This window comes from Ochotona curzoniae, unplaced genomic scaffold (assembly GCF_017591425.1).
Source record: "Ochotona curzoniae isolate NIBS_2020 unplaced genomic scaffold, NIBS_Ocur_1.0 contig_64, whole genome shotgun sequence".
Taxonomy (NCBI): Eukaryota; Metazoa; Chordata; class Mammalia; order Lagomorpha; family Ochotonidae; genus Ochotona; species Ochotona curzoniae.
Genome location: NW_024466502.1, coordinates 11517446 through 11533414, shown reverse-complemented (window position 1 = coordinate 11533414; position 15969 = coordinate 11517446). Strand labels below are relative to the sequence as shown.

At 42.2% G+C, this 15969-nt stretch overlaps 1 protein-coding gene and 1 pseudogene across 1 annotated transcript in view; one reads left to right on the top strand and one right to left on the bottom strand.

Moving 5' to 3' along the window:
* The window catches only part of HS6ST3 (heparan sulfate 6-O-sulfotransferase 3), a 619426-nt gene that overhangs the window by 46752 nt on the left and 556705 nt on the right, over positions 1 to 15969 (top strand). The window lies entirely within an intron of this gene.
* On the bottom strand, positions 7490 to 14244 carry LOC121163752 (annotated as a pseudogene).

Below are 15969 nucleotides of genomic sequence, written 5' to 3'. Positions count from 1 at the left end.
TATTGGAGTACGTTTACTATTAATACAATTGCTCTGAGTAATCATGTTAACAGCTATGGTTTGCCAATAAGTCCTACAGTTATCTGACCACTTCTCTTCCTGGAACTAAACTGAAAGCACTGTGTGAGCCCGTTCATGCTGAAGGTCACAAATCAAGGCATGCATGAAAGAGGAACAACGAGCCAAAGCCATCACTCTGTTGTAATGAAGTCTCCAGGCTGGCAAACCCAAGCAGGTGAAAATGATGCTTAATGAAATAGGGACAGGCTGATCTTTCTTACTGCCTTGTGGGAATGCGTTTTTTCCCCTGAAACACTGAAAAATTGAACAGAAGTCTTGACTGAGAAATTAAAATAATTTGCTAGATGTAACGACATAATTTTGACCTTAGTAAGTAGTTTTTTCTTCCTGAATGTCACGATGAGTGTATAATAGGTACACCGTAAGCAATGATCATAATATTTATATTTTTATTTTTACTTTCTAATTTGATGTCATGTGTGAGTAAGGCCCTTTGAAAAACAATAAACAATTGCAAAGAGATTTTTCTATTCCCAAGACACATACAACTTTAGGGCATTATTTGGGGGTCATATTTGGGCTCAAAACTAAGGATCTGTTTTGAGTCTGAAAAGAGTATTTTCAGTTCTTACTTCATTTATTAGTATACTAGAAGGAAATGAAAGTGACAGTGTAGATCAATATAGCTCTCGATTTCCATTAAAATTAGTGTTTGGGTCATTTAACAAAATGAATCTATTCTAAAGAAATATATTATCCACGACTCCCACTGGATGTCTGGCACTTGACTAGGAACGCATGCTATGTATGTGGTGCTTTGCGCGCATCCAGATTTACGGTAAAGTTTAATGTATAAACTGAATATAGGAAGTGATTAGTAGCTAATGAATAATAAGATTATGACGATATAGTCTAATAAAATTCACAGTATGACTCTAGTTTGGGGACTGTAATTAAGTAACATACGGGTTATTTGAACATAAGACATAGCATGACAATCTCTGATAACCAAGAGAGTCAGTTGGTGATTGCTTTTCAGGTCATGTGGAGAGCAGGGATAGTACGGTCAAATGGATGATTCAGGCCCTGATCAGGACACAATGAGAAGAAGCAAAATTCAGGACACTTCATCAAAAACCCAAAAACATACAATTCAAAATGTATCAATTGTTCATTTCTAGAGCTTTCCATGTAATAGTTGTGGTCCATGGTTAACTACAAGTAAAAAACCGTGGGAAGTGAGACTTGGGATAGATATGGACAATTGAATGTGCTTTTTCTTCTATTTTTAGTACCATTGTGATTTTATACATTTACGTAGAGAAGTTCTCCTGGAAAACATTTTTGTCTGAGGAAGTAATGATATGTTATCTTGCATCCAAATTATAGGATGAGTGAAGGTGAAGTGAGACCGCTTGGAAAGGTGTGACACCAAGTCAGTGGCTCCTTTGGGAGGCATTTCATTCTTAATGGAAATGCAGAGATGATTTTATATTCGTATAGTGTCAATGTCATATCCACACAGAGCACATTCTACGCCACCGGGAAGGGGTATGTTGGACTTGCATTCTTCTCCTGTAGGAAAGTATGTGAGCTACGGGGACGGGAGATTCTGAGGCAGCGGTGAGTACCTGAGACAGGCCATCACAGATCGTGAAAGCCGTGAGTACAGTTAAAGGTTTTAACCCTCTTCTGTCCTTCTAGTTTTCTTTACACATTTTTCCACTTGTTAGGGTGAACTCAGTTTCAGAAAAGGTAACGTTGTATTTTAGTAATTTAAAAATATGCATATTTTTAAAGGTTAAAGTGCTGATGCATTCCAGGAGTTTTTTTTGGCTTAAAACTTTGTTTAAAAAGAAGTGGACTCTGATAATTAACGTCTTCAAGCTCCCCCAGCCTCTCTTTAATGTAAATGCTATTTCATGGAAAGCTCCTTAAGCAGAACGTGACATCTTTTAAAGTCACTCACTATCATCACATAATGTAGTCTGTGAATGTTTCTCACTTCATTTGCAATGTCTCTGTGGATGAACACATCTTATTGATAGCACCAATTGAGTGCCTCACTTTCATTGCATAATGAAGCTAATATCAGTATGAAATAAGATAATGACTCTCAAAAACCTACTGAGTATCCCAAAACTTTTTTTCCAGATCAAAACATAAACTAGGAAAAAGAACAGGGTACAAAAATGTCCCTTAACCAATTTATATTTCAGCAAATGATCTGATATTTATTTTTTTTTCAAAGGCTTATTTTATTTTCATTACAAAGTCAGATATACAGAGAGGAGGAAAGACAGAGAAAGATCTTCTGTCCGATGATTCACTCCCCAAGTGAGCCACAGCGGCCGGTACTGCGCCAGGAACCAGGAACCTCCTCCAGATTTCCTGCACAGGGTGCAGGATCCCAAAGCTTTGGGCCGTTCTCGACTGCTTTCCCAGGCCACAAGCAGGGAGCTGGGTGGGAAGCAGGGCCGCTGGGATTAGAACCGGATTAGAACATATGGGATTCCAGCATGTCTAACGCGAGGATTTTAGCCGCTGGGCTATGACGCCAGGCCCGATATTTATTCTTGAAACTATTTTATGTGTTTAGAAATATTTAAAAATACTTGTTTTGTGGTGTACTGCAATTGATTAGAATTGAGTTTCTAAATGTTAAGTGGAGTAGATGTCTTAAAATGAGAGTACTGCCAATATTGGGAGATTTTTTTTATTTTAAAAATGATTATGATTTACTGAAAGATGAAAAGCCTGCTCTTGATAAATGGTAATGAATTGTTTTCTAGATATTTGCTAAGGAAACTTTTTCCCTGTTTTTCATTTTGTAATTTATTTTTAATAGTGTTTACATGGTTGAGAGGATGCTTGCCCCTATGGGCCTCTAGCTAGTGTGGAACAGGTTGAAATAGGGAGGAACGAAGGTGGGATATATGTTTTTAGTTTTTTTTTTTTTCCTCATGTGTTCGCAGTGGGGGAAGAGGAGGGGTCCTCTTCTTGCTGTCAAACTACCTCAGCACCCGGGGATGGGGAATGGTCGTTTGATGACACCGTGGAGATCCCAACACGGGAGAGAGCAACATGGCACGCCCCCAGTCTCAGCACTCTCCATCATGTACTGCATCCTAGCCTAGTCCACCCCCGCCCAAAACCCAGGTCTCATGTGAACCAGCAGGTACTGTGGCCTAGCCCAGCCCATCCTGCTCCCATTTCTGTTACTTCTGAGTGCCAGTGGGTGCTGGGACCTAGCGCAGGCCAGCCCACTCCCAGAACCAGCCCACAAGCAAGTAGAAGGGTGCTATACTTTTCCAGCCCGGTCTGCCTCCAAACCCGACTATCACACTCAGCAGTCAGAGCTGTCGCTTAAATTCCCCTATCAGGCATACTCCTGGCTCCAGATCTTCTGCGTGCCAATAGGTGCTTTGACCCAGGCTGCCATAACTCAACCCCATTCTAGTCACTTGCAGCAGATGCTGCACTTGACCTGGCCTGACCCACCCCAGGACAGTATCTCTCCAGCATGTGCTGCAGCCTATCTCAGCCAGCCTTGCCCCTAACCCTGGCTCTTAGACAAACTGGCGAATGCTGCTTCCCAGCCTGGCAGGCCCATACCTTGTCCTGCCTCACATGTACCAGTGGGTGCTGTGGCCTGGCCCAGCCTAGTATGCTCCGAGGTCTGGCCCACTCCCATGCTGACAGTGGTACAGCCTTGCCTGGCCTGGTCCTCCTACAGCCCCTGGCTCTTGTGCTCCCTAGCAGTATCTGAAGCCTAGTCCAGGAGTTCCCCAAGTTCCTTACCAGACCCACTCTCAGAACCTGTTCTCACACATGCTAGAGGGTGCAGTGGCTGCCTGGCATGGGCAGCCCTCCAGTCCTGGACTTGGCATGTGGCAACAGGTGCTGCAGCTTGGTCCAGGCCAGCCTCTTCCCAGTCCCAGCTCTCATGGGTATTGGTGAGTTCCATGGTCTAGCCCAGCTCAGCCCATCACCACCCACAGCTCTCATGTAAACTGGTGCCAGTTCAATCGGACAAACCCACAAAACCCCTACAGAATGTACCCCCTGTATCAGGTTCTCTTGCATTCTGGTGGGTGCTGCTGTCCAACCTGATGTGGTACCCCTGCCCCAACACTTACAAGCAGGTAATGTGGCCTAGTTCAGCAAGGCATGGCTGCTCAGCTCCAGCCTTCATGTGTATACTTGGGTAGAGATACAGAATGCCTGCCAGCTCTTGTCCACTTTCCTCCCAGCAGTGTAATAGTTGTTCTGGAAAGGGAGGGCAGTTGCCCACAGCTGGGGAGGAATCTTAACTTCTGCTTGCACTGGATGGTTTTGTAGGTGGTTGCCCCCTTTCTAGGCTATTTCAACACTCTGCTGTCTTCCTTCTGTTTATGTCAGTGCTCACCAACATCTGATAGGTGGTGGGAGATGGGTGGTGCTGCAGAAAAAAGGCTGGAAGCAACAGAAGTTGGTTGAGGCAGTGCTTTTCTTATTAACAATAGGAAAGGTGTTACTTAAGATCAGATTTTCAGTGTATTCTCGATTTCAGTTTATGGGATGTGTGTCTTTCATTAGGGAATCCTAAACTCACTTCACAGTAAAGGCAGTAGGATATAATGACAGTCTTACAATCAGATCCAATAGGGTTCAAGTCCCAGTTCTGCTGTTAGTAAGGCAAGATGGTTTACTTTATTGGCCTTTATTTCTTCAGCAGTTCAAGGAGGATGATATATCTGGCACAATTATAATGAGAATTAATAACTGTATATATAATATAATTGTGTATTACACTAATTTATTTTAGAAACCTGGTGTGTCACACATTTAGAACTTTTACCTGAATGTGTCTTATGGTTTAGGAGAATGTATTTAATATAAATGAGTGATTCTCTTAAGACTACTAAGTATACTATGTGATTACCAAAACTTTTCACTGGGAACCAGGGGAATTGTGAAGTAGAATATTTAAATATGCCAGAAAATGTTGATGATTAACTAAATTAGACAGAAAATTCTGGTAGATGCTCCTTCATAGATACCCTGATTTTGTCAAGTCACATGTATGAATCGCTGCACACAGAGATGATGTCTCGCTTTGCTTATTTCTACCTGACTCTGGCTCCTAGGCCTCTCTTGCTGACCTGGGACAAAAACATATTTTACAACATGATTCATTTATGGCTAGAGTCACTTGAAGAATAAATCTGGAAGAATTTGTGATGTATTGTGGAACATTTCAGAGAACACTGTAAGTACATTTATCTTTTTATCTTTAGAAAGATGTTTATTGATAAATTTTAATCTACCTAAAAGTCAGAATGACAAAGACGCACACACACACACACAGTGTGCAAAGGAGCGAGTTTCCATCAGTTGGTTAAATTAGCTCCCAACGGCCAGGGCTGGGCCAGACTGACGCAAGGAGACCCAAAACTCCTTGCATATTGTCCACGTAGGTGGCAGGCATGTAAATATTTGAGCCATTGCTGATTCCTTCCATGGATGCATTAGCAGGAAACTGGATTGAAAGCAGAGTGGTCAGACTCCAACTGGCACTCTGACGTGAGGTGTTCATGTCACAAGTGGCAGCTTAACGAGCTATGTCACAGACCTGCTCCAGGGCTTATTACCTTCGTATGGAAGCAATGGGATTAGTCGGTGCTGAACTGCTCAGCGGAGTTGAACCATGAAGCAGGCAGAAAATCCAAGCTGCAGAGGGTGATTGTACCATCCATCATCAAACAACACAGGGAATGTTCATCGCGTTTTCCAAATAAAGGGCTGAGATGCACAAAGGAAGAAAAGCTAAGAAGTGACTATCATTGAAGGACCTTTTAGAAACAATTCCCTTTTGCAGATTCTTGTATTTATACATATTTTAATTGAAAGAAGGGCAAATATGTTTTGTCATTCTTGGTAGTGATCAACACAGCATCTCCGGAGGGATTGACTAATTATTAATCACTGCAGGTAATAAATTACTTGTATTAATAATGCAGGCTTGCATATCTTTCCATTTTACCCTGTATTTTTCTTTTTCCTTCTCTTTTTTTTTTGTACCTATCTTTTCATTTTATTGTTTCTATTTACAGGAGGAATTGAAATAAATTTCAAGAGTGTTTTTCATTTTTCCTCCTTAAAAATGAATCCTCCAAGTACAATGAACTTTACTGTATAGCAACCCAAGAGGCAAAGATCAGTGGGAAGGGGTGGGTGCAATCTACATATAACATATGCTTGAATGGCATAGGAATCATGTGCTTAGGACCGCCCTCCCCCCCGAGGGTGAGCTGTTGTAAGAGGATGGTGTCCCCCCAGATATGTGAGAGTGTTGCAACTTAAAGCTTAAGGTTAAAGAAAGAAAGAGAGAGGAAGAGAAAACCAACCAAAAATACACACTAAAACAACCCATGAACCACCTAGCCATCAAAGATTATTAAAAATATTGAAAAGGTTATTTTCTCATATGTAAAAAGTTAACTCAGAAGTTTCTTAGAAAATTGACCAGAAACTGCCCTCCAGTTCCACCATCGCTGAGAGGACCAGCAGGACTAGAAAGTTTGGGAACTGGAGCTGCTGGTGGAGAACTGGAAATCCAGCCCAGAATAAATAAACAATGTTCAGGGACGGGAGGGGTGTGGCCAGGAGCGACTCAATGTGAACACAGCTGTGCCACAGTGGAACACTGGGTGGTCAGAAAGGCCTCAGACCCCTCCTTGTCAGACAAGACCATGTTTTAGAAAGAACCAGGCAGTTTGGTCCCAAATGGATCTGAATACCTCGGTGTTTATTTACATACTTTGTTAAGAATCAAAGTTGCCGGGCCTGGCGTGATACCCTAGTGGCTAAAGTCCTCACCTTGTATGTGCAGGGGATCCCATATTGGTGCCAGTTCTAATCTCGGCGGCCCCCCTTCCCAACCAGCTCCCTGCTTGTGGCCTGGGAAAGCAGTTGAGGATGACTCAAAACCTTGGGATCCTGCACCTGCATGGAGACCAGGAAGAGGCTCCGGGTTCCTGGGTTCAGATTGGCTGAGCTCTGGCCGTTGCGGCCTCTTGGGGAGTGAATCAGCAGACAGAAGATATTCCTTTCTGTCTCTTCTCCTCTCTGTGTATCTAACTTTGCATAATAATAATAATAATAATGATAAAAATCTTAAAAAAAAAGAAAGTTGCCAAAATTAAATTTCTGCTATTTGCTACATATGCCTAAAAAGAGCTCTTACAATCAAGACATGGGAAAAAGAGAGCAAGCATCAGATTAGTCCTCTTAACTTCAAACTAAATGAAATTAAAAACAAAACTGTTGGTTTGTAACAGGGAACAAGCTAAAATGCAACCATTACTCTTCCTGCCTCCCCCAGGCCCTACCCCACAGCAAATGATGAACCCAGCTGTGACTCAGGACGTTGTGTTCTCTTGTCCAGGCTCTGTGGCCAGCCCCTTCCGTCCAGCAGTACGCAGCATCAGCTCTCCGCCACAGCAGGCTTCTGCATGGCCCGCAGGGCACAGCCGTGAGATTGTTCAGAATCTTCTATAGGCTCATGCGCCACTCCTCCACAGTGTGTTGTGGGCCCCTCTTGACCTTGGAGGAGGGCTCTGTTCCAGAGAGGTCCTTCCTTGCTGGCGAGCTGTAAACTGCCTTTCTCTCCTTTGTTCTTGGCCCCTGTCTCTCGTTGTCTTCAATCTCGCCTTCCTCCCCACTGAACTTGTTGTGGGCACATTTGGGGCTGGCACTGGATTTCTGGAACATGAACTGGCCCTAACTGTGGGAAAGGCTCCTTGGCTCCATCCCTGGCTCACGCATTTGTCACTGCCTTCCCTTCCTGGTCATTGATTGTTGTGTAATACTTCTTGCTTCGGGCTTGTGTATTCTGGGCCCCACTCCTCTTCCTGGGTTCTGTTTGGAAAATCATTGTTGCTGCTGTTCTTGTTATCAGAGCAGTTGCCTAGGCCTCAGCCTCTCCCTCTGGCTGGAAATGAAAAGGCTCCTCCTGTGTGGCCGCCTCCTCTTTCACTTGGTCCTGCAAAGCCTTTGGTCCCCAGGCTGGATCTGTCAAAGCCTCTGGTGCTGCTCTCCTCTGTCTCTTCCACTTTGTAGGAGTGAGAGAACCTGGAGGAGGAAGAGGAAGAACAAGAGGAGGAAGAGGAAGAGGATCTGTTCCTATCTTGTGTTTTCTTTTCTTTCTTTTGCTTCATTGATTCTTTGTGGTTTTTCTGTTTTCTTAGCTGACCTCTCTCTTGAATGGCTTGAGTCTCAGGAATGTGCTGATTCTCTTGATTTACCTTGTTTATGATCTCTCTCATTTTTTAAAACCACGTTTGGGATCCAGGCAGGGATCCACAGGATCATCTTTCATTTGGTCATGAGCCGAACCATGTTTCCTGAATGTGCTGGGGGAGTGTCTATCCTGTGTAGCTCTGGGCTTGTCACCTGCTCAGTCCCCATCTTTAGATATTCAGTAAAGTGTCCACGCCGTGTCATTCAGAGGACCCAAAGTGATGCTCTTTCACATGTTGAACAATAGTCATGATATTCTGGCAAACTATTTGGAGGGGCTGCGCTGCGACGGAGCTGACTGTATGTGCTGGAGAATGGGATGGAATTCCTGGTCCTTTTTGTTGCTATGGACTAGATCCCTGGAAAGTGTGCTTTCCTGAGCCATTGCGTGGTAGAAGGTCCTCATCAGAAGAGTCCATCCAGACACTGACCTGGGCTTCATGAGTCATGGAAAAGGAAGACTTCCCCAAGGGAAAGCCTCTTGGATCCCTGCTTGTCTCGGCTCTCAGAGGCCTTTCTCCAGGGAGGCGATGAGCTTTTTTCTGGGGCTGCTTTGTAAGTGGTCACTCAAAAATTCTTTTCAGGCACAAAGTCACTGTGTCCACTGTCGGTTCTCTTGCTCCCTTCCCGATCCTCGTTTTTGGATCTCTCTGAGGAAGAATCTTCCTCCAGTTCTTCCATTTTCCTCTGATTGTCCTTCCCTGAAGGTGCATGCACAGATCCTCCCCCTTGCCTGACTTCTCTTCCTGGCTTTGGTTTGCTCCTGCTATGATTTTTGACATACGTTTGGGTTCATGATCAAACTTAGATTCCTTCTTTTTGTCACTTTTGTCCTTATCTTGCTCATCTATGTCCTCCTTGTGGAAGTCAGTCATCATCTTCTCAAAATTGTCTCGGAGCTTATACCTTTTGGAAGACTGGCCGCCCTGGAAAGACTTCTCGGTATCACTTTTGGAAGCCAGTACTCAGAGTCATTTTTTATTATTACACATTTATTGAATTAAAGATAGTAAGGCCAGGTGTAGAGTCTGAGGAGAGAGACTCAAATAGAAATTATTTTAAAAAACGAAATGAAATTGTGCTGGTATTCGGCTACTTCTTATTTTTGAGCTGCATGCTAACATTTATTTTATTAAATGGATGCTTAAGACAATTAAGAAAATACATGTAAAGAATGAAGGTTTTTTTTTTTTTTAAAGATGTATTTTACTTGAAATTGACAATTAGGGAAAGAAAGAGATAATGAGAGAGAGGGAGAGATACCATCCACTGTAAATGGTGGCTGAAGCCAGAGTGAAGCCAGTGGGTGCAGGGGCCCAGTGGGTGCAGGGGCCCAGTGGGTGCAGGGGCCCAGTGGAGTAGGCAGGACAGAGAGCAGTGTGCATACGGGGAGTTGGCACAGCAGGAAGAGGACTCGCATTCTCTGCCAATATACTGGCGCTTAAAGATTGGTATTTGCACAAGGGCTATCAAAGATATGACAAGAACAAGCTATGGAAGTGATTTTTAGGAAAGTCAACTTTGGAGAGATTAAATAAATTATAAGCAAATGATCTGTTAGTTGGAAGACCTCCGAAAATTACATTGCTTCCTAACAGCAATTCTTGTGAGGGTGGCAAGTGGACAGAGAACAGGATGAAAGCCAGGTGGCTGAAAGAGCTACACTTTGAAATGCTCAAGAATCAGGATTGGAAGTCAGTAAGAAAACAGAAATAAGACAGTCCGTGATGGCCAGAAGGCATCACATGGTGACCAGAAGGGGAAGTATGTCCAAAGGGAAGAATATTCTTTGGGCATGCGTGAGGTGAAAGGAAGCAAAAAAGCACGTTCTGTTCATTGTGAAGAAATCACAACAGAAGTCGGTTCTTCTTTAAGAATATTTCACCCTCACGACAAAAGAGCGTATTTTGAAAATAAAATATGAAGTAATGTGGTTGAAAGACAGGGAAACAAACCACAAGTGGCAGGGAATTGATTGAAGATCACTTACATTAACAGGTTCTGATGACTTTCAAATTAGAATGCCAATTATTGATGATCCTGGCTCTGAGGTGGTGAAGATAACACCTTTTTGCTCCAACAGAAGAGGATTCTCGGTGATTTGTAGATCACCGTGGACCCTTAGTGCCTTTTCCATTCTACTTTATGTCAGAGGATATGCAATGAAAGCTTTTTTTTAAGAGCATCAGTTATGATCATTTTAAATGCATGCTCTCATTTTTACTGTTTTTTTTTTTTTTTTTAATAATTTCTTTGGAGCTCCAATAGTGTAGCATCCCATTTTCCTGTATTGGGCTGAAACAGTTTACATTATATCAAAGTAACTTCTATTTGCAAAAAGAGTTGTAGATCTAGGATGAGAAAAGCCAACCTCTGTGTCCTTTGGTAGGCAGTGGCTCAGGGAGTGAGAGGAGCAAAACAGAGAAAGTCTGTGTCGTGCGTGTTGGTTTCCTGCTTGAAGAGTTGACATTGCCTGTTGATCTCTTACATATACTGTACAGCTTAAAAATGTTTATATATTTTTTCTATTTGAAAGGCAGAGTGACATCACATATGCCATACACACAGAATTTTCTACCTGTTCTGACTTGATTGCAAGTGGAGCAGATGGGCCTTGAATCAACACTCTGATATGGGTGGTGAACTCCTTGCAGTGGCTTAACCTGCTGCACCATGTCAACATACCCAAAGTATGATTTTTTAAAATGATCTAACCCCCCCTGGAAAGGTAGCTGTTTATTTTGCATGACACAACTTTAGATTTCACCATTAATAACTTGAGGAATCTGGAAGACTTCTATGAGGAACTACAAAGGTTGTTCATCAGTCACTGAATAATACCTATTTTGTAATATCATGTGCCTTTTTTTGTTAATATGTCTTAGAACGACTCAGTAGCCAACTAAGAAAAGAGACATTTTAATAATTCTGCTGGTGGTGGAATCCCAGTAGAATGTTTGTAATTTTTAAGTGAGTTAGACAGAAATAGATTCTTGTGGAGGCCTGCATTTTATCTAGAAGCTTGAGAGGAAAGTCCATCCTAATTTTTAAAATAGTGCTAATGTTTTCAAGACAGTAAACGGTCAGTAATAGCAGTGGAAAAGGTGGTTTTCTGTGACTTTGTACTGGGCATCCCAACATTCTGCTTCTTATGTTCTCATGTTTATGCTTCCAAGGGATCCTTTTAAACACTCTTATTCTATGTTGCAAGATTTAAACAAAATTTATAACTAAAAACCTAACATCTCCCGGCATGGTGGCCTAGTGGCTAAAGTCCTTGCCTTGAGCGCTGGGAGCCCATATGGACACCGGTTCTAATCCCAGCAGCACCACTTCCCATCCAGCTCGCTGCTTGTGGCCTGGAGGGAAGCAGTTGAGGATGGTCCAAAGTCTTGGGACCCTGCACCTGTGTGGGAGACCTGGAGGAAGCTCCTTCCTTCGGATTGGTTCAGCCCCGGCCATTGAGGTCACCTGGGGAGTGAATCATTGGATGGAAGATCTTCCTCTGTCTTTCCTCCTCTCTTTATATCTGACTTTGCAATAAAAATAAGTGTATCTTTAAAAAAAACTCCTAGCATGTGTATTTCCAAATAGTTGCCTAATAGTTGCACTATAGGAAATTGATTAAATTTTAGAATGTCTACACGCTATAATACTAGCCAGTTCACCAAATAATGACTGTCTGGGTATAAAATAGTATGAAAGATACAAATCACGTTTTTAAAATGATCCACTGCTCCCTCCCCCTCCTCCTGACATAGTGGGTCCAATACATTCCCACTGGCAACAATGATTATCTTTTGGTGGAGAAAAAATGGTTATTTTGTAAATAGAAAATTAAAACAAAACTAGTGGACATTTTAAAAAAATACTGGATTCATTTTCTGGGCTTTTGTGATCAGATGCTGAGCCAGTGACTTAAGGCTGTGGCAGTAGTTTGCCTCACAATTCTAGCAGCTGAACGTTGTCTGCCGAGGTGAGCCTGCTGAACCCTGTGGGGAGGGATGCTGCCTCTACCTGCTCCTGCTTCTGGTGTTGGCCAGCAAGCTCTGGTGCGGCCATGTCTCAGCTGCCGTGTTCCAGCCACCGCCTGCGCTCCGCCAACCTTCCCCCGGCTGTAGGTCTCCCTGCTCCCTGCGTGTCGCTTTTCTTCTTACACAGGCACTCTACGGGCTGGACCAAGGGTGTGCCTGAGCCCAGTAGGTGTCATTTTAATGAATCACATCTGCTGAAGGACCTTGTTTCCAAACAGGTCAGTGTCTGAAGCGTTGGGGATTAAATCTTCAACACGTCTGTTTTGTTGGGCAGGAAGGAATAATTACACCCCTAGTAATCACGGCATTCAAAATGTTTCTAATCAACGGTTTGCAAAATAGCCTGCTCTTGAATACTTAATTTCTTTTATATCTCTCAGTCATTAAGATAGAAAGTTATTTTGATACTTCCTCTTCTCTTGTATCCTTGTAACCCCCATCCTTGAGATTTGCTGACATAAAATGTCTCTTAGATCTCCTTTCCCTGGCCCTGCCATGCCCTCGTTTTGATTCAGGTTGTGTGTAGCTGAGTTCCCGGATGTTCTGATTTTCCACTGTGTTCTATTATGTTCTCTGCGTAAGTCACTTCTGTGCACCTCAGAAGCATTCCCTAGTAACTCACTCCGTTTTAAGGTGCTTTTCTCATCTTACTGCTGCTTTGCTTCGAAATGTCCAAGGACTTCGAATTGCATCTTTAAATCTCACTCTTTTGGCAGTCAAGGTCATTCATGACTTGCTTTCCTTCTTGCTTCAGGCTTAGTTCTCATTTCTCCTTTGTAAGCTGTGCCCTATATTCTTGCTTAACTGCTTATTATTGACCACAAATGCTCTTTACTTTGCTGTATCCTCAGTGTATATCCTACTGGTTACATTCATCGAAATACCTTCCCTGTCCCCACACCTTCTGTCCCGATCTGTCATTAATCAGTCTTTGGTGGCTCCAAGCTTTTTCAGATGATTTTACTGGGGAAACGCCTCACCTTCGTTTGCACCTGGAGGTGCCTTACCATACCCGACATGAGTCTTTATCTTGCCCTCCTTTGTTTTGGGTGGTTTATACGCAAGTCTGCTGTCCAGGGCAGGTGGCAGCACATGGGCACACACAGACGTAACCCTGCTGAACTGTGAGGTCTGGGGAGGCAGAGTGCTTGTCTTGTTTGTCTTGACATTCTCCACGGTGTTTGGAAGATTCTGTCTTGAACCTGTGAGGTGTGGAGTTGTCACTGATCAGGATACACAAGAGGGTGGTGCAGAGTTGAGAAGCACTGATTTAACCAAGCAGAAGCAGACTGTAGACAACCAGATATCGAAAGCAGCCCCTTAAATCTGTTGAACGCTGGGGATGCTTTCCTGTGGAAGGTGTGTTGGAGCTGCTGTGGGGGATGAGCCTTGCAGTGTCTCCCTACCAGCTTTCCTTTTCTTTGGTATACGGGAGATTGATTGCATTTCCGTGGAGAATGGTGGGGAGATGTGGTAATTATATCTATTTCCGGAACATGTAGTTTATCTGGATCAACCTAATATTTTGTATGCAAAATATATCAAAAGTCAGCAGAGTATTTAAGAATTTTACAATATTTACGTAAATGGCGTCTCTGCTATTAAAACTATCGGCGTGAATAAATGATGTTTTCCATTTTAGCAAGTTACATAGGCAAAACTTTAAAATGTAACCAGTTATGTCAGCCTTAATTAAAGAGGGTGTCAGTTGAAAAATTTCCAGCCAGATTGCGTACTCAATACACTTACTCTCATGTCCTTCCCTGAGTTTCTTTTCATCGGTACTAGCAGGTGATGCTGCAGTGCTAAGGACTGCACAGCTGTAAGGCCGGGTGCTGTGCCGTGATGCACACCAGGCGTGGGGTTTGGATTTTGCTGCATCACCAGCTGGTTGGGTTGGCTCCATGGCCTAGATAGCCTGAACCTGCATTTCCTCAGCTTTAAAGTGGGGAAGCAAAATACCCACCTCAAGGGTTTGTGGTGATAATTAAATGAAATAATTTATGTCAAACACCTGGTGCACTTTCTTGTACTTACAGATTTTTCAGCAAATGGAGGTGATTATTAACAATGTTAATATTAAATAATGTTGGCTAATTTGAGTTTTAGTGCAAACACCAATTGTAGGGTGGCAAAATCATCAGTTTTATTGGTCCTCATTGAATTGTTTCAACAATGCATTAAAAAGTCAAAGCAGAGATAGGAAACAACGGGTGATTTTTAATTTGTTGACATTCTGTGTTTGGAAAAAAAATCCTTTATTATGATTTCAAAAGGCAAACTAATTTTAACAGGTGTGTTTCAGGTAAAGACATGTAAAACCACCAAATTGTCCCTCAAGTAATGTTAGAATTGATTGGTGAAATGTTCCCACAGTGTTTTAATTTAATTTAATTTGCTGTCACCGTTGTGTTTAGTGCAGCTTCAGCAAAGGGTCCCAGCTTCTCCTCTTCTTGCTTCTAGTATTAAACAATTTCATGAGTGAAAAAGATCGCTTCATACAAGCTGATGAAAGAACAGAGGGCTCTAATGGATGAACAGATAAAGATAATGAATGGACTACTCACGAAACAAGAGTAAAGGGAAAAGAAACTTGAGGAAAAAAATGCTCTCTGCAAGAAAGGTGGTAAAAATTAATATCATGTAGCATCATTTTCTTTCCAGCCTATTTGCATAGGAAAACTTTGTTACAGAGAGTGGGACTCATGCTGATTGCCTCCTGCAATATTGGTGACAATGAAATTGGTGCAGCTCTTCTAGAGGCAGTTGACAATGATTCAGGAATTACATGAATGTTTACTCCTGTAGACTCTCCATTCTGCTTTTGGAGATTTAGCGTAAGGACCCAGTACAAAGGTAGACACGTGTTCTGTACGAGATGTTCGCCATGGTGGTATTTACAGTTAGAAGGCAAGGGGAAGCATAAATGTTAACTGCCATGAAATGGCTAAGTTCATTAGTTACATATTGTGCAGTCAGCATATGTGTATTACAGTAAGACAATGCATCCATTTGAAAAAATGCTTATTGGATGTCAATTGAGAATAATCATAGGGGATTGTGCATTTCCCAAAATTAAAGGTTTATAAACATACAGGGGGGTAAAAGGTAAATGAAAGCCCAAGTAATAGTGGTTATCTAGCACAGTTGATATCAGGATCTTTCCCTTGGTCATTCTCCAAATTTTCTTTGCTAGGCTTTTATTTTATACTAAATTTTTTATTAAAATGATAATAATAGAGAGTACTTCTCTCCTCATTGAGGTTTACAGCTAGGCAAATATGTGCTTGCTGGTGGACAAGTTTACCTTGGCCTCTAGGGCAAAATCTGAATGCTTAAATAGGTATTAATTAGCTCTAGATACAGCGCTAGGGGAGTATGAAGATGTCAGAGGTTAATACAAGTTTTGATTGGGGTAATTTATACAATGAAAATTTATGTCCCTGATCTTCTGGTGAGTTTTCCATTAAAAAAAGGTTACATTACAAAAAGGTTAAGAGTTTTTTTTTTTTTTTTTTTTAAGAACTAAGAATGACAGAAATTTTTAATAATGAAAAGCTGATAACAAAAAAACACTTCACTACATGCCAGGTACTTTCACCTTCCACGATCAACAAGAAAAGTACAGTTA